Source organism: Phytophthora cinnamomi (assembly GCF_018691715.1).
Source record: "Phytophthora cinnamomi strain GKB4 chromosome Unknown Contig78, whole genome shotgun sequence".
Classification (NCBI taxonomy): domain Eukaryota; phylum Oomycota; class Peronosporomycetes; order Peronosporales; family Peronosporaceae; genus Phytophthora; species Phytophthora cinnamomi.
The window spans coordinates 322,581-340,758 of record NW_027151011.1 but is presented as its reverse complement, the minus strand read 5'-3'; positions in this window follow the sequence as shown (position 1 = coordinate 340,758).

Genomic DNA, 18,178 nt, shown 5'->3' with positions numbered 1-18,178 from the left:
CAACACCGGCGAGAACCCCAAGTAAGCCCACCTGCAAAAGCGATAACACGCACGCTAACGAGACCACCGACGGGCGGCTTCGAGAGCACCACGAGCACCGACTCCAGCAAAATCACTACCGCGACAATAGCCACGACTGTGCAGAGAGCCACAGGCAGCGAGAGTACCGACTCCAAGCTTTCACAGCACCAAGATCTGCACCAAAAGCTTCAAGTACAGCAAGAGATTCAATTGCAACTAGAGAACGAGGGCTCCAAGCAATACTAGTATTTGATCAAGGGAGCATGTGCCCTTTTTGATGCGAGAAGCAGTGACACCTGCACTTTGAGCCCTTATATACAGGGATGTTAGTGCTGGTATGCTGCCAGCAAAGACACACAACCGTTGGAACCAACCTTTGAAAAGCAACATGGCCGATGCGTTTCCCAGATGCGCAACCTGCTGAAGCCGCACATTCCTCAATTGATTGTGTTCGAGGAAAACCACCAGAAGCGCTATCCCCAACTGCTTTGCCACGAGCCTAGTGGGACGATGAAACCAGTGGTTGGCATCGAGATGAAAGGCGACATTCACCCTCAGCGCCAACTTATCTCGATGCCTTAGCACTTCGGAACAACCGCTTCAGTGCGTGGCTAATGCACCCGGTATCGAAGAAGCAATGGAGGGACTGGATAACCTGGGGTATGTACGAATGTACGAAGTATTTTACTCCGAATTCGTGTGCTGAGCTGTGTGTACAGGTACAGCAAGGAATATGGCTCCATTGGACTACTCGACGGCTGTGAATTCGATTCCTGCAACTACAATCAGCAAATGCGTATCGCTTAGCGATTCGAAGTTCTCCGTTGCCTGGTCATGCATCGTCGTCTGCATCGAATTGACGAGCGGCTTGAATTTAGTTGTAGTGTCGTACTTCAGAAGTATTAAACAAGCTACTTTTCATTTCAAGCTCCGTCCGATCTGTGAAACGCAGGTGCTGCACGGGAGGTGAGCTGGAACAAGTATCTCAACTTTCGAAAGACTAAGGCAGGCTCGCTCAGGCATGAAGTTTTAATCTAGTATTGTCCACGTAGACTTACCAAGGGCCCCTTAGTAAGGGGATAATTGCGTAGATAGCAAGCAGATCTAGATCTACTTCGACGGAGCGCTCGAAAGGAGAACACTGCTTACTCGAGGTGGCATGGCATCATAAGATCAATTTTTTTCTACCATTTGAACGCTTTCGAGGAGGGCAGCAATATGTAATTCCTCGAATTTTCTTTTCGCTTTACCTGTCCCAGTTAATTGGATCTCTTCGCGACGCCTCAGACCTCCTCGTTACCTTGCGCGATGGAGGCGACGACTGACTTGAAGTGGAGAGAGTTGCTCTGGTTACCCCACCTCCTGCACCGACATATCGCTATGCCCTCACGCTGAAGAATGCGCGTGTAAGCATCTGGATGGCAGAACCAGGGTCGAAGAAACAGTGGTAGGATGTTAAATGTAGCTGTCTTTGACTAGGTTTGTGTTGGTAAGCTGATGCAAAGTTTCACAGGTATCTCGGTGACTTGGACCAAGCTGACTTTGTGAAACCCTACAGCAGTATTCCTGGAGCCACTGTTGTCGACTACGTCAGAGTAAGGTGGAGTGGGCGAGGAAGTATGTTCGAAAAGCTAACCGCTGGATGATTTTGTATTTGCTTCCTAGTTGTTCTGTGAGTTGCTGGGTGGTGAACCCAATGGCCGCAAATTGACACCATTGGCAAGTGGAGCTGTTCAACTGGAACTGCGTTATCAGATCAACCCACATTTCTCGTCGTGGGTGGCTGTGTACGAGTTCACTCTTGCCCCTGGGTCTGTGGAGAGAGTCTACGATTTGGAGGAGAAGTTGCACGACAAAGAAATTGAGGTGAACCGGCTGCGCGAGGAAATGAACACCCAGACAACTGAGATTGGACGGCTGCGAGAGGATCTGGACAAGCTGCAGGGTAGCGATGACGAACAATTACATGCATTGCTCCGTGAACAGCAAGTCAAGCTAGAACAACTCGATGAAGAGTTCAGACAGCGGAGCATCGTTTTACTGGAGGCCACGCGGAAGGATAACAACGGAAACATTTGCTGGGAGCAGGTCGGCTCTGCTGATGTCGTAGTGACCGAAGGTAGCAATAGCGTGAGTATATCCCGAAGCGATGCCTATGTGGTGTACGGCATCGTTCACGTTTCGCACGAGGATTTTCACCAAAGTGTTTGGCTCCTCAAGAATGGGAGGAAGTACCGTTCAAGCTACGATGTCGGTATTTCTTTGGGTGGAGTTTCGTATACGTTGCTCGCAGCAATGATGCCACTGAGCCAAGGTGCTGAGCTGAGTGTCAGGAGCGGTAACGATATCCACGCTTTTCCATGCGTGTACATTTGGGGTATGAGAAACTCGAATATTCCTGGAAAGAAGCCTCAGCATAATTACATGACAGATCAGTTCGATTTTGTCCTCTTGCGTTGATTTTCGTTCGCCGCCAGGTTTTGTTGGTGGTTTCGCATCGTTTGCTGTTAGTGCGTTAAAGTAAGATTATGTTTTCATACTCAATTTTGCGCAGATCTGACGCGTCAAATGAATGCATTTACTTAATAAAAACGTAAGTGCGTGCAGCAAGTGAATTGCAGGCGACAGACCAGTCCGACTTGAGGGGAACATGAACTACTGTTCCCTTTGTTTGACATAAAAAAACGAATTCAAGCATCTAACTCATGAGCGCTTACACCAGAGGTCGGAAAAAAATAGTGCAATACAATAAATAATCAGTTTTTTTCAATATAAATTTTTATTACTGGACAACACTGAACTCAATACAATATAAAATTGACCCAATTATTGGCAATGAATTTGTAAAAAGTGCCCCCACTGGCAAATACCGAAAGTCTAGCCAATAAACCTCCAGTCTATAGGCCAGGGTCACTTGAGTGCAGTATCACCGCTGGCGCAACACTGTGTGCGCCCTGGCTGCCGGGCTATAGAAACTGCTACGTATTGCTTCTTCGAGTGTGACCCCGTCCAGGTGTTGTGACAGAACCATGGGCTCCAGATTTTCGATGCTCCCTGGGGTGGAAGCTGCTGATCTTCCCGTACGACCGCGATGTCCATGACGAATGGCGCCATTTTCGTGAGATCCTTCTGTAACGGTCCTCTTATCTTGCCTGGTCGTGGGGCAGATCGTATAGCTACGCTGCGGTGGTCGTTTGTCCGCCGCGGCTTCAACTTAACACCGTCGATGGCCGTCAGGAACCACTTGGTTCCCCCCTGCCGGAGCGTCCGCCTGCGCCGCGTCCGCTCCAATTTTGGTATTCCTCGTTAGTAAATAGACGCTAGCCTAAGCCAACAATCTACTCGTTCGCCACTCCTCTTACTGTCTTAGCAACTAGACCACCAACTGTCCCCAGATCCCGCACCGAGACGCTTCTGGAACACCCCCGGACCGTACTCGTCCGCCGTTGCTCCCACCCACGTCCGATACCGCCTGAAACCCAATCGGTCGCCCAGCCACACGTCCAGCAACAGTGCTCAGTAGTGACTCAGCCACCACTTCGCGCGCTGCGCTCGTCTCGTTCTCGTCACGCAGTCCTCAGGAGCTCGTCTCCTGTGGTCTACTCGCACTCGTACTCGTCTCGTTCTCGTCTCGTTCTCGTCTCGTTACAGCTCGCTCGCTGTCGTCCAGGTGTCTTCCCGCGGTCTTCGTGCGTCTTCTGGCGCACGCTCGCTCACCACTTGCGTCGCACGGCGCAAATTGGATTCTGTCGGCTCTCCGTCGTGCGCCGCCATCGTTCCGTGCAGCAGATCTGGCCTCCACGAGGTACTTCAAGGTGCCGTACCCGCCGGATCCAGCGTACACTGACTTCACTTCGGTCGTGCTCACGTCTGCATCCCGTCGTCCACGTCCACGTCTGTCGTCTGCGCATTCACCGCTAAGCGCATCTGCTCCACAGTAGCCGGATTGCGCCACCAGTCCATTACACGCCTTCTTCCTCCCCAGAGTCTTCCACGACTCTGACGGACTCGAAAAGCCGATCATACTCTGCTGCGGAAACCCATCGTCGTTCGTCCTGCGTTGCGACGCGCGGTCCGTAACTCGTACTCGAGGACATAATGCCCTGCTCGGTTCCGTCGTCGGCGTCGTCGTATCTCCACCAACCACTCTCTTGCTCGCTCCGTTGCGTTCGCGCCGACCGTTGCGCGTTGGCTGCGTTTTCGGCGTCGTCGCGCAGTTGCTGCGTTAACCGGTGCCGCCGCTGCTCGTACAGCCTCCGGTTCCGCCTCGACATGCTCTTCATATTCCAGTTGCTCGGCGATGTCAGTCGCCGCTCGTTTTAGCAACTCTGTAGGATAATAATAGGTCACCAGGAAAGACACGTGTGCGATATGCCTCTCAGGTTCTCCTTCCACGTCCTCGTGCTCAACCAGAAAATTGTCGTACCCCGCTGGTTCAATCACCCGTAGCGGTCCAACCCATTGGTGTACGAATTTAGATGTTTTGGGCCCTCTCGGCGGCCGATACATCCAAACCCGGTCGCCCGGTTTCAACGTCCGTCTCTGTTTCGTTTTGCGGTTGTAGTACTTCGCTTGACGTGCTTGCTCACGCACCCTCGCCTTCTCAGCGATCTCATGGCTTCTTCGCATCGCAGCTACTAGGCGTCGGTGGTAGGTTGTCATCTCCCCAGCTTCCGCGACGCTCGTCACTCGTAGCAAGTCGTTCGGACTCTTCAACTTGCGGCCCATCATTAACTCATTAGGCGATAGCTTCACGGTGGTGTGCTGCCCCGAGTTATAGGCATAAACCGCAAAATCTAACCACACATCCCAGTCTCTCTGCTCGTCTTCGTGCATGTAGGTTGCTACGCGGTCCTTCCATGTCCTGTGAAATCGTTCCACTAAGCCGATCATCTGTGGTCTGTATGGCACAGGGTTCACCTGCTGTGCCTGTAGCATGGCGACCAACTTTTCAATCACTTTCCCTGTCAATTCCGGCGCTCCATCCGTCAGCAATTCACGGAACGGGCCGAATCGTAGAACCACTTGGCGCATCAAAATTCCGCCACGTGCTCTGCTTCGTGCTGCTTCACCGCCGCTGCCACTACATACCGCGTTACATATTCCACCGCGGCAATCACATACCGTGGTCCACCTTCTTTCGCTGGCAAGGGCCCAGCGACGTCTAAGGCCCATCTGTCGCCGACATCACCTCCTCTAATGCTTCTTAGTGGAGGCACCACCTCACGTGGTCGTGCCTTCCGACTACCGCATTCTTGACATCCTTGAACCCACTGCTTCACTTCACGCAGTAAGCCCGGCCACCAATAGACTCGTGCGATTCGTGCATGGGTATGGGGTGCACGCAGATGCCCCGCCCACACGGAATCGTGTGCTTCTTTGAACACTATAGCCCACAACTCCGGCGGTAATATCACTCGTCGACCGTCCTTCGTATCGATTAGCACCAATCCATGCCGCATCTCGACCTTCATGCCTCCGTGCTCGCCTGCTTTCACTATTCGTTGTACCATCCGACTCTTGGCTTGCGCCCTCATGATCTCATCATCCGTCAGCTGGAACGTAGGCTCTCGCTCTCGCTGCCGCACGCGCTCGTTCGCATGCTGCGCGACTCGTTCCGTCGTGACCTTGTTGGCCAACGCGTCTGCCATCGTCTTGCTGCCATCTCCACCGCGTATCGACGGTGCTGGTTCTAATCCGCCACCCGCCGTACCAGTCGTCCCACGCGGCATCGCACTCGTAGTCCTGCTCCGCTCGCGTGTGCTATTCGTCGTGGTGCTCGTCGCAAGGCGCGACTTCTTCTCGCTGCTCGCAGTCGGCGTTCGTCTCGCTGCGTCACCACTCGGTGTCGCCGTCCGGCGTTCGTCGTCCCGTGTCGTCTTCGCCCGTCTTCTCGGCCGTATAGCGCTTCTCGCCGTCGACTCTTCGTTCCTCCGCCGCCCATTCGTCGACGTGCCAGTCGTGGCTACTGTCCGCTCGCGGTCATCGTCATCGCCGTGGTGCTCAGCCTGCTGCTGCCTGCTCGGCGTCTTCGTCGCCCGAGGTGGTTGCTCACGTCGCCATGGCGTTGCTGTCATTTTCAATGGCACCGCTGCCTCTGCTCTCGTCGCGACCGCACTCGTCATCGTTCTCATCGGCGTTGTTGAGACTGCGACCTTCGTCTTCGTCGCGTCCATGTCTCCCGCCATCGTCATTGTCGGGGTTGCAACCTTCGTCATCATCGCATTCTCCGACGTCATTCTCGTCATCGTTATCGGGTTTGCGACCTTCGTCATCGTCGCATCCGCGCTCGTCAGCACCATCGTCGTCGAGTCCGCGGCCTTCGCCGTGCCCGTACTCGTCATCATCATAATCGCAGGGTCCGCGGCGTTCGCCGTGCCCGCGCTCGTCATCATCATCGTCGTCGGGTCTGCGGCTTTCGCCGTGCCCGCACTCGTCATCGTCGCAGGGTCCGCGGCGTTCGCCGGGCCCGCACTCATCATCGTCATCGTCGCAGGGTCCGCGGCGTTCGCCGGGCCCGCACTCATCATCGTCATCGTCGCAGGGTCCGCGGCGTTCGCCGGGCCCGCACTCATCATCGTCATCGTCGCAGGGTCCGCGGCGTTCGCCGTGCCCGTGCTCGTCATCATCGTTGTCGTCGGGATAGCAACCTTCGTTCTCGGTGCGTTCGCCGACCTCATTCTCGTCTGTTGGCGTTGCTTGGCTTGGCTGTCCTCCTGCCATGCCAATGCTACGTCAAGCCTCACTTCGCGAGACTCTGCAGGAGTCCTGCGTAGCGCCTCTCGTCGCGACATCGCCGCCATCGTTTCGTCCGTCACCAGTCGTCATCTCGACACCGTTACCGGTCCCCTCATGGTTCTTGTCGTGGGCCTCTTCACGCTCGGCGCCGCGACCATCGTCTTCGTGGCGCGTCCGTCCGTCGTCGCCATCCTGTCCTCATCCGGTGGCACCGCTCTCGTGCTGGTGGCCAGTCCGTCCACCGCTACTCCGGACAAGCTCGCCTCACCGGCGCCGTGCTCGTCGTCTCTGCAGACCGCCGTCATGATCTTCGTCGTGCTCGACTTGGTCGAGCTGTTGTAAACCGTCGCCCTAGCACTCCACGGCGTCGCCATTGCTCACATTCTCATCGTCCGTCACCAGGGTGTCTCTCGCGTTCTTCGCCATCGACACCGTGTCACACTCGGCCACCACCGCTCGTCCCCGTTGAGTCGCGTCGCCAGCCGTCTTTTCTCGGGCCGTCGCATGCTGCTTCGTTCTCCGTCGTCTCCCGCCGTTTCAGCGTTGCCAGCGTCGCTCTCCGAGGCCGCACTCATGTATTTGGTTTTGCCGTCCGCATACTGCGCTGTCGTGCACTCGACCATCGTCGCCGAGTCCGAGTCCGCCGCCACCATGTTCATCGTATGCTCGCTCTCATCTCGCGCTATCTCGCACTCGTCGGTCGTCTGCGCCAACTCGCCGAGCTTCGTGTCGAAGTCGTTGCTCATCGCGTCGTACTCGTCAACCACCATTACTCCGTCGGTGCTACTGCCGCTCGGCTCCGTCGCTTCGCAGCTCGGGTTGCCGTTCTCCACATCGTGCTCGCCGGTCGCACTCTCACACGCGTCGGGCTTTAACTCATGCTCGTCGCATACCGCCATGTGTGCGTCGAGCTCCTGCTCGTACCCGTCGCTCGTGGCCTTGCCAGCGTCAAGCTGCGGCTTGCACTCGTCACCCATGCGCTCGTCGTCCATCTCTACGTCTCGTCTTGAGGCCGGCGTCACTATCGTGCTGATCTTCGCCACCACGGTGCCAACTCGCGTCGGCTCCGCTGCGCCTTCTCCAGTTTTAGAAGGGTCGCCGCCTTCTCCAGTCTTGGACGGGTAGCCTCCTTCTCCAGTATGCTGTTGGTCTCCGTCGCCACTCCGTGCACCACCATCACGTCGGTTAATACTGCCACTACCAGCGGCGTCGTCTCGTAGCTCACGCTCGCGTTCCTCACGCACGAAGCGTACTGCTGCCATTGCCGGTCTCACTGTATCCACGTAGCGTGTCGCACGCTCTTCGTCGCGCACGGCCACCAACGCATGCATCTCGTCCACCATCTCGTCCACGCCGATCTTGATACTGCTCGTAGTAGTCCTCGTCGTTCGCACTGAGGCCACCGTCACGTCGTCACCGTCTCTCGATCCTAGTCCGTCCGTTCCTCGAACCTTGGCCGCAAAGCCCTCGTTCGACACCTGTTGGCGATTTTTTCGCCGAACCGTCGCCACTGGCTCGTCGTTCATTGCCTCTTGGCCGCTCTGCATCTCGGTCATCAACTGCACATGTGCCGTACTGCCATCACACTCCGCGTTCCTCATTCGCCGGGGATCCTCGTTCCGCATCGAACGCCGTAACCCCGTTACTGCGTCCGCTCCTCGTTTTCCGCCGAGGCCTTGACTTGCCGTACTCGCGACTGCAGGTATGCATCGTTGCGTGCTTTCGCCTCCGCGTCAGGGCACGTCCTCGCATAATGCCCCGATTTATGGCAGGCAAAACACTTCGATCCGTTCGGGCATCGAGTCGACCAGTGACCCAACTGGCCGCACTGAAAACACGCGGTGTTGCCGCGCTGACCACCGTCGTTCTGCCCACCGCTCGTGTTGCGCGTCGTTCGCGCGTCTCCGCCGTCCTTGTCACCAGCGACTTGTTTCGCCGCCGCTTTGAACCGTTTCCTCCTCGGCCTCGTATCCGACTCGTCGCCACTCGACACCATCGGCTCTCGCTTCGACTTGGTCTTCGCCTGGGGCTTCGCAGCTGCTGGTTTGCTAGCCGCCGTCGTCGACCGCTTCCGCTCCGTCTTCATAGGCTCGTACCAGTATTTACCGTTCCACTTGTGACCTGGAGGAGGGTCCCACGTGCCAGACCACGCATTGTAGATGCCCTGTGGGTTGGTGAACAACGCCACCTGGCCCATTTCGCTCTGCGTCACTACTCCGTTGTTCGTTGTCGCCATAGTTGAGCCCGTGATCGCCGCTGGGAGACCCGTGCCGCCAATACCGGGGACCACCATCGTCTGGCCGTAGTTCCAGCCATAGGAATCAGATAAGGACTGGGTGCAGTGGCCCACGGTAATCCAATATTCATCATCCCTTGAGCTACGTTGTCCATCGGATCGTCAATTTCAGTAGCTTTGTCGACTGCTTCTTCAAGCGTAGTAGGTTTGGGAGCTTGCTTCACTAGCTTTTTAGTGGTCTTGTCCAGGCATCTGTAGAACTGAGCAAGCAACACACGCTCACCGACCCTGTTGCGGCCAACTACGTCTCGAAGCCCAGCTGCAAAATCCGCGTACGTCTCTCCTGGCATCATTCGGCGCATACTCACTCGCCATTCTGCCGCTGACTTGTCCAGTTTCTCAGCGTAGCGCCTCAGCAACGCTTTCTTGAGGTTGGTCCATGTTCTTTTCCGCGGCGACAAGCGTCGATTCATGTTTACCCACCACTTAGCTGCGTCCTCCATTAGCTTGTTGCCCATAATGAAATACAGTGCATTGTCAGACCACTTGCCTCGGCCCGATTCCTCAGCACCTTTCAACGCTAGATCTACACGATCAATCCAGGTTGACACTGACACCGTCGGCGAAGGGGTGAACGTGGGGAGTTCCAGGTCCTTCACGCTCCGCTTCACCAATTCATGGCGTCGTTCACGTCGACCGCGTCGTTCTCTCCGATCACGTCGTCCACGGGGTTCATCATCAGACGAATCATTGTCTCCATCACCGTCATCGTCACTCACATCGTCGTCACTGCTCGGGCGGTCTTCACTTGATTCGGACGACTCGCTGCCCTCGTCGTCAGGGGGTCCAGCAGCGGCCCTCGTCGTCCGTGCTACTCGTCGTGTCGTCCGCTGGTTGCTGGGTTGCTGACCACCGCCACTCGTTGGCTGAAGCTGAGCCACCATCGCTGTGAGTTGCTGCACGGCGGTAGCCATCGCCGTCATCTCGGAGGATGGCGTCGTGCCAGACGTCGCTTCTGCCGCAACATCCACCGTCGCCGACCGAGGCGCTTCACCCCGTCGTTCACTCATTGCTGCCGTCATTCGCGTATCACTCGTCGTCTCCGTTGCCACCGGAGGTTGCCTGTTCATCTCACGCTGGTGCACACCCACCAGAGTCTGCTCGTCCGTCGTGACCGCCGCCGCCATAGGCATCGAATTGCCGGTAGTCCTGCGTCGATCGTCATTCGTTGGTTGGCTGGGCTGGAGAGGCTCGTCCCGCGTCGTCACGGAGATCACTTGCGCCTGCAAGCCCGCCACCACCGCTGTTAGTTGCTGGAGTGCCGTCGCGAGGGTCGCGACCTCCATCGTTGGTGTGGGTTCCGCTCGTCCTTCACTTTCTTCGCTACCTGCGCCTGTCGTCATCCGTGGTGCTTCCGGCGACGACTCGTCGCGCGTCCCTTCGTCATCAGGATCCTCCACCGTGGGCGCCGTCTCGTCAGCTGATGGAGCCGATGCTTGCTCCTGATGCCCGCCTGCCGGTGCTTGGTCAACTTCATTGCCTGGGTCTCGGCGTGGCCGCGCCTGCTCATCGTGGTCGTCTATCTTCTGCTCTTCATCGTCGTTCGCGTTGTCGTCGCCGTCATCATCATTTCGCGCTATTACGTCACTGACAGTGCGCTGGACTCGGCGCGTCTTGCCGAATCTCGTCTTGGACTTCGTTCTCGTGGGCGTCAAAGTCGTCATCGTGCTCGTTCTCGTTGGCTGAGCCCCTGTATGACCACCATGTAACGGACCTCTTATCTTGCCTGGTCGTGGGGCAGATCGTATAGCTACGCTGCGGTGGTCGTTTGTCCGCCGCGGCTTCAACTTAACACCGTCGATGGCCGTCAGGAACCACTTGGTTCCCCCCTGCCGGAGCGTCCGCCTGCGCCGCGTCCGCTCCAATTTTGGTATTCCTCGTTAGTAAATAGACGCTAGCCTAAGCCAACAATCTACTCGTTCGCCACTCCTCTTACTGTCTTAGCAACTAGACCACCAACTGTCCCCAGATCCCGCACCGAGACGCTTCTGGAACACCCCGGACCGTACTCGTCCGCCGTTGCTCCCACCCACGTCCGATACCGCCTGAAACCCAATCGGTCGCCCAGCCACACGTCCAGCAACAGTGCTCAGTAGTGACTCAGCCACCACTTCGCGCGCTGCGCTCGTCTCGTTCTCGTCACGCAGTCCTCAGGAGCTCGTCTCCTGTGGTCTACTCGCACTCGTACTCGTCTCGTTCTCGTCTCGTTCTCGTCTCGTTACAGCTCGCTCGCTGTCGTCCAGGTGTCTTCCCGCGGTCTTCGTGCGTCTTCTGGCGCACGCTCGCTCACCACTTGCGTCGCACGGCGCAAATTGGATTCTGTCGGCTCTCCGTCGTGCGCCGCCATCGTTCCGTGCAGCAGATCTGGCCTCCACGAGGTACTTCAAGGTGCCGTACCCGCCGGATCCAGCGTACACTGACTTCACTTCGGTCGTGCTCACGTCTGCATCCCGTCGTCCACGTCCACGTCTGTCGTCTGCGCATTCACCGCTAAGCGCATCTGCTCCACAGTAGCCGGATTGCGCCACCAGTCCATTACACTTCTATGGCGCATCTACACAGCCATGCGCCTCCGGAACGATATTTATTTCCACGTGTGCGTGCGATCAGCCCATACATTCCCCGTTTGAGCTGCTCATTTGACACCACTACCAGCACCTTTATCGCCGATCAACCGAGTTTAATCTTAATAGTGACGGCAGGACAGTTTTGCGCCTGGGGTTCCCTGAACCTGTTGATCCCTCTGTAAAGTGATATAAGTTGTACCATTTTTGTACTAATACAATATAAATTGCGGCAATTTTTATTATTGTTTAGCTTAAAATTGCAGTTTTTATTAGTGGCAGCCAGTGGATCCAATTCAATATCATACTGTATTGGCGGACCTCTGGCTTACACGCTTTGGGGATGGAAGTTCGTTGGCTACGCGGGATGCTCAACAAACGATTGCACTTAGCTAAACCGAGAAAGATGAGCATGTATGGGAAAATGATTTTTCAGACATAGAGCTGCGGTCTCATGTACAAAAGCACGCGTTAGCGTCATCACTGAAATTGACGCAAGAGGGAATGCTTTTACGAGTTCCGCGATATCGAAGTGTCGGGTGTGACTACCTTTGGCATGTGAGTGCTGCGTATAACTACGTGCTTCCTGCTTGAAAAATCGAGCAATTAACAAAATGTGGTAAGCGAAAGGCAAGGCGGCGCAATCGCTGCTGAATACGTGCAATCCTTAGTTCGTGGTGCAGAGTAACACTAGGCGCTTCCCTCTACCGTCTTGGTCGCGAAGTTTCGACTACAACATACCAATGCTGTTATTGCCGCTCACATTATGTGAAGTAACACAAATGTGCATTGCATTTCGAGTAGTTATTCATGAAGGAGATCCAAAAAATATTCACTGCTTGTCTGCTAAGATTAAAGTTAGCCCCATCGGCCCATGGCTAGTAGACCCATGTTAATAATCTCTTCAGCATTGCAGTCACTTTGGACTGTAATGATGTCCCCAACGCTCAAATGCATGATCGCTGCCAGGTATCGCCCGTCTTTCTGCCTCTGCATCGTGAAACCATAGAGTTCAACACGCTCTCCATTCTTCATCACTCGTACGGCTTGGTTGTAGCTCTCTGAAGTGATAGATGTTGCACCCAGCAGGAGATAGACGTCCGCACGGCAGATAATAACCATTCTGGTATCCTCCGACACGATGTAGTCTTGGGAATCAACTTTCCCCCAGCACACGATCGATGAAGTGTCTTTTCCAATACTCGCCAGCTGAGCACAGCTCCCACCTCTCTTTTCTACCCTCTCCAACTTTCTTCGTTGCTCTCGCACTTCCACCTCTAAAGCGTGGATTCGCTCAATGGTTGCAGGCTTCAGCTCAAAGACAATCTCCATCGTCCATGTCGAGCAAATGAAACGGAATTTCATGGTCAGCTCGAGAAGGGCAGAACCGTCCTCTGCTTTTATCAGTTTGCGCACTACGTCACCTTCCTCGCTGAACTCAGAGTCTAAAGCTTGCTGTAAGCACTGTTATCATAGGGAAATTGGCGTCGGTTCTCCCAATAATGAATGGAATCAGCAAAGATCAACTTACTTTTACGAACTCAGCAACAGACGTACACGGGAGGCCTTTCTTCGACGATGCGAAGTCAATTTTATCGAATCTACCACAAAGCCTTTAAATTGTAACACGAAATGGTGTTAGCAAAGTCTGAATGTACAGAACCCCCGTCATTTATCTGTATGATACCATTGGCTTTTGTTTGTTTGGTCTTCCAGTCAGATGCTCAACTTGTCGTTCAATGAGATAGCGGTAAGACAGAAACGTAGGGAATGTCGTAAGGCTCTCGACCTCGATGGTATTCGAAGGTGCCATGTTCGCCGCCAACTAGTGTTTGGACCGAGTTCAAAAGGAAAAGAGGTTTTCTTAGAAAATGTTCGATTCAAGAACTCTCCTGAAGTATTCGCCTCAACGAGATTGCTCATACGACAGCTCGTCATCTTCCAGTGGCAATTTGCTGCGAATTAAGAACTGAAATCCTGTAACTTGGACGGTTTATTCTACTATGAAACGTCGTGGGGGAATCCTCGTGCACGTAAATCAAGTAAAAATCTGGTGCTGTCTTAACCCATCAACATTGTCAAAGGTTTTCTTTTACTCAGCAATTCACCGAACAACTGCACCACCATTTATCGATTAGAGTTTTTCGACCATTTCAGCTTGCCATGAGGTAGTCGCCAGCAGAAAAGCAGATGCAAGACTGATGAAGCCAAGAATGTGGCTCCGAAAAGCTGTAAAAGAGTCCCAACGTGTTTGTCGCCGTTTAACTAAGGGGAGGTGTATTCCACCTCGTACATACTATCACTACGTTAAAGAGCGACAGGATCAGGAGGACTGTGCTTTCAAGAAGGAATGGTACGCGCTAGTGATAAACTACTACATCCTTCGTGTTGAATCTCTAGGTGCTACATTTTGCAAGGAAGGCACGGGTAAACGTGACTACGTGTCGTATACCAACGGGAAGTAAGACGGATCCGCGCCCAACTACGTGAAGGTGCGTTTTAGTATCTTACCCAATAACTAACACTGCAGTTTAGTGCTTCAAAGCAATTTTGGGTAGCGACTTGGATGGGAGTTGTTTGAGCCACACGTGGAGTGATCCGACTGGAGTTAGCTGCGAAAACTCGTGCTCTTCGCTAGAGTTGGTTGGCGAAGTGCACTCTTGATCTCGAACCCCAATTCAAGTGAATGCATTGACATCTCGGAGGCGCAACAACGAGACCAGAAGGACAAGCTGGATCCACTCCGTTCCGGGGTTCTGAATGGGTCACAACCTCCGTGCACCTTGCAGTTAGAAGAAACTCGTTGTTAATGATGTTGTCACGATGACGTGCACTGAATGGCAAGAGCGTGCATCATGTTTACTGGAACTACCTATTTTGGTAATAGAAAGCTCTAGTGCATCTGGCACACCGCCGCAGTTTCGTGCTACTAGGATGTCACGATGTTCCACGAGAAACACAACGCTTCCATTTCCTACCATTTCAACACTTGACTTATATTAACTGTAAACGCCAAGCTGCTCATTGACTGTAGTTATGTAGTTGGGCCAGCCATGCTTTGGTATCTACAAGCAGCAAGTGCTACCACTGGTCCTGCTTGCATCTACCCTACAGTTAGGGTGCGAGTCAAGAGTAATTGGCGAAAGAAAAAATCCAGAATGTTCGCAACAACGCCACCGAAAGAGTTGCATTCTGGTGGGCACGTCACAACTCATTTCTCCAACAAGAGCAAATCTACCTCAACTTTTCGGACTGCTCTTGTCATGGCGTTACAGCAAGATATCGTGGCGGAAGGTGTTACTTCTTTCGCTCCGCCCCCTACTGCGTCCTACCGCTATGTTATAAAGCTGAAAGAAGACTCGAAAATGAGCATATGGATCGAAGACCGAATCCCCAAGAAACAATGGTACGAATACAAACGTGCAGGTGGAGTGTTATCCCAAGTCTAATCGTAGAATGCTGTGCAGCCACAAAGGCAACTCAGTCAAAGTCGACTGTGTCAACTACTAACGCGATTCCAGACGCGACAGTCTCTGACTACATCAAGGTGCGATGCTAACTGGCTAGACGCATTTTCACTGGGAGTGTGAGCTCTGACAATGATCTGTGTAGTGCTTCCAAGATGCCTTGAATAGTGACCTGAATACTTCCAGTGACACGCATCGAAAGCTGTATGCGCTAGCCAGTGGAGCTCGTCGGCTTGTGTTAACTGTTCCAATTCGGGTTTTCCGTTCGACGTGGCTAGCGACATACACGTTTGAGCTACTTCCGGTTACAGTGGATCGCATCGATATCCTGGAGTCGAAGCTGCGTAGACGGCATCACTTGGGTGTTTGTATATCTTAGAGGATCAGCAGGACGAGTTAAAGAATCTCCGTCGTGATATTTGTGCCGGTCTTCTGACGGGACCAACACCCGCTATGTCCAACTTGAAGCCTTCACTAAGAATGATCATGCGAGACTAAGTTGGAAGCAAACCGATGCTGTTGGTTTCGGTGTTGGTGGCTACGATGGTTTAGTCAAGGTTTGCAGCTCAGGCGTTTACATCATGAGCGCGATTATAAGCAGTACCCCGATGTATCATCGCGATAGCGTGCAGTTACTGGTGAATGGTAATTGCGTCCAACGTGTGCTCTGCAAGATGGCCGCGACGACAAGTCCACGTCGCTGAGCTTCACGGTAGCTCTGAGAGAAGGGGACCAAGTCGCTGTCAGATGCAACAGCGCTCTCATAAACCGGTCGTACCTCTCTTTTGTGCGCGTGGGCAATTAAGCGCTCTGTTGTGACTTGATTCCCACGAAACTAGGATTTTCTTTCGGGCAGCTCGGTGCTGGTAGGATGGCACGATAGCACAGAAAACTGCGTTGAATGCAACGCTTCCATTGCAAGCAAATATATCAATATATCTCAAATTGCCATGAGTTTCGTGCAAATCAATTTCCTTAATTGTAAACTACTCGCTGATGTGGTCGACAAAGGGCGTCTTCTGGATGTTGAAGCTACGTTATCCAGCTCCAAAACGGCAAGATCTCCTGAATGAAATACCGAATATGAATTGGCGTGAAATGAGCGGTGATTGAACAAATCTCAAAACACCTCAATGTTCATCGACCAGAAATAAATGTTTCTTTGCTGTCACAGTAAAATGCAGTCATCATGGCCCAGCACCTTGCATCCTTGAACAGATCCCTCCTGTATAGCTACTTGCACAATAGACAGGTACGACGACTCCGTGAGATTACTCTCGCATTGGACAGCGACTTACTTTATCACCTTCACCCATGGCTGTCATGAAGCTCAGTGACGTGGATTTCTGGTTACCGCCAGTGTGCGAGCAGTTGCAAAACATGCATCGGACGTTCTGCTGGAAGATGGTTGGAGTGCTGTTTATCAGTGCTGATATCGTGTATAGACCCGAGCCACACACCTTGAGCACACAGTCGATACCTTGGACCACAAAGCCATCCGCGTCAGTTTTCTTCCGCATAGTCGCGACCGGTCCGCTTTTGCCTAGGCTTCAAGTTGGACCTATCGAAGTCTGGGTTCATTGAGTAAATCACGACGCAGCTTCTGTAGCTCGTTCAGCTGATCACGCAGCTTCGACTCCAAAATATCGATCCGTTAAACCGAAACGAAATCAAGATCAAACGCGTACTTTGTCAGCCACGACGAACGAAGGACTCGGATGGTTACAGCGAGCTCCAGTCGGAGCGCTCCACCAGCGAGCACCGCCTTCTTCCGTTGTACGTCGCTGGAATCGTTCAGGTCACTATCCAGCGTTTCATAGAAGCACTACAGAGGAAAATGTGTCAGCTCACACACTACCAATGAAGTTTTAAACACCGATGAGCGTCACCTGCAGATAGTCAGCGTCGGTCGCTTCGGGGATTGCATTAGCAGCCGATACATAGTCCGCCTTGGCCATGCCAGCCTTGTACCTGCGTGCGGAATGTGCCCTTGATTAGACTTTTAAACTAGAAAGCGTCATGCTTGCTTCTTAGCAACGGAGTCCTCGACCCAAATGCTCAAATTAAAGTTTTTCTCCTTTACAACATAGCGATAAGACGCTGCTGGAAACGTTTCTTCAAGTCGTTCTGGGGGATCGGCCACACGGTGGCCCGACGGTAAACTTGATTAGCAGCGCCTCGCTGCCAGGGAGTGGCGTGGAGGTTGCCCTGTTGGAACGCTGCTATGCATGTTTGCCGAGCATGCTGCGCGCGAGCGAGGCTGTTAAATCGTCTTTGAGCACCGTGTATTTTCAACAGCATCAGACTTCCACCGGCCGAACTTCTTGACGGCGAGGCTGTCGACACCCGCGTTGAACAGAGCCGTCGCACCGCCGCTGCGTAGTGAGTGCGAGCCAAAGCGGGCGGGATCCTCTCCGATCGATGCCGCAGCGCGCTTCAGGGCCGCCGCTACGTGAGAGACCTGAAGTTTGTCACCCTTGGAAATTTGACATAGTAGCGTGTTGGCGGGTGCCCCGGTGGCCTCGTGATGCTTCGTAAGGAACCATGCAGCTTGGACCGGACAGCTCCAGCATGCCTCCGAGCGACACAGCGTCCGTGACATTCCTTCTCCAAATGGATCGGTTTTACTGCCGCGAAATCGAATTTTCACCTTTGCCGCCAGGCCCAGAGTTTTACGCGGTTTGTTGGAGTCGTCTAATACTGTGACATCGTCCCTCGAGATGGCATATGACTGTGATTTTCTGTCGCTGGCAAGATACTCGAAGCGCCGCAGCAAATAGAAGTAACCCAGGACCGCAGCGCCCCACAGAACCCGGTCGTGGGTGGTGGAGAAATTGAGGAGGCGATGGAGCGCGCGCAGGATCTGAACAGTGACTGGGTGCTTTCTTGCGGATGGCCTGTCGTGACGTCACATACCAGTGATTGCCAGTTTGTGTCCGGGCAATAGCCCGACGCTGAAGCCTCGCTGGTACTGATGATTCCAAGAGATGTGACTGATCTTGGAGAGGATGGTTGAAGCTGACTTGCCTTGTTGCTGGCGACCGAATCCGCGGCGCCAGCAAAAGACTGCGAAAAGTGCGAGTTGGTACGAT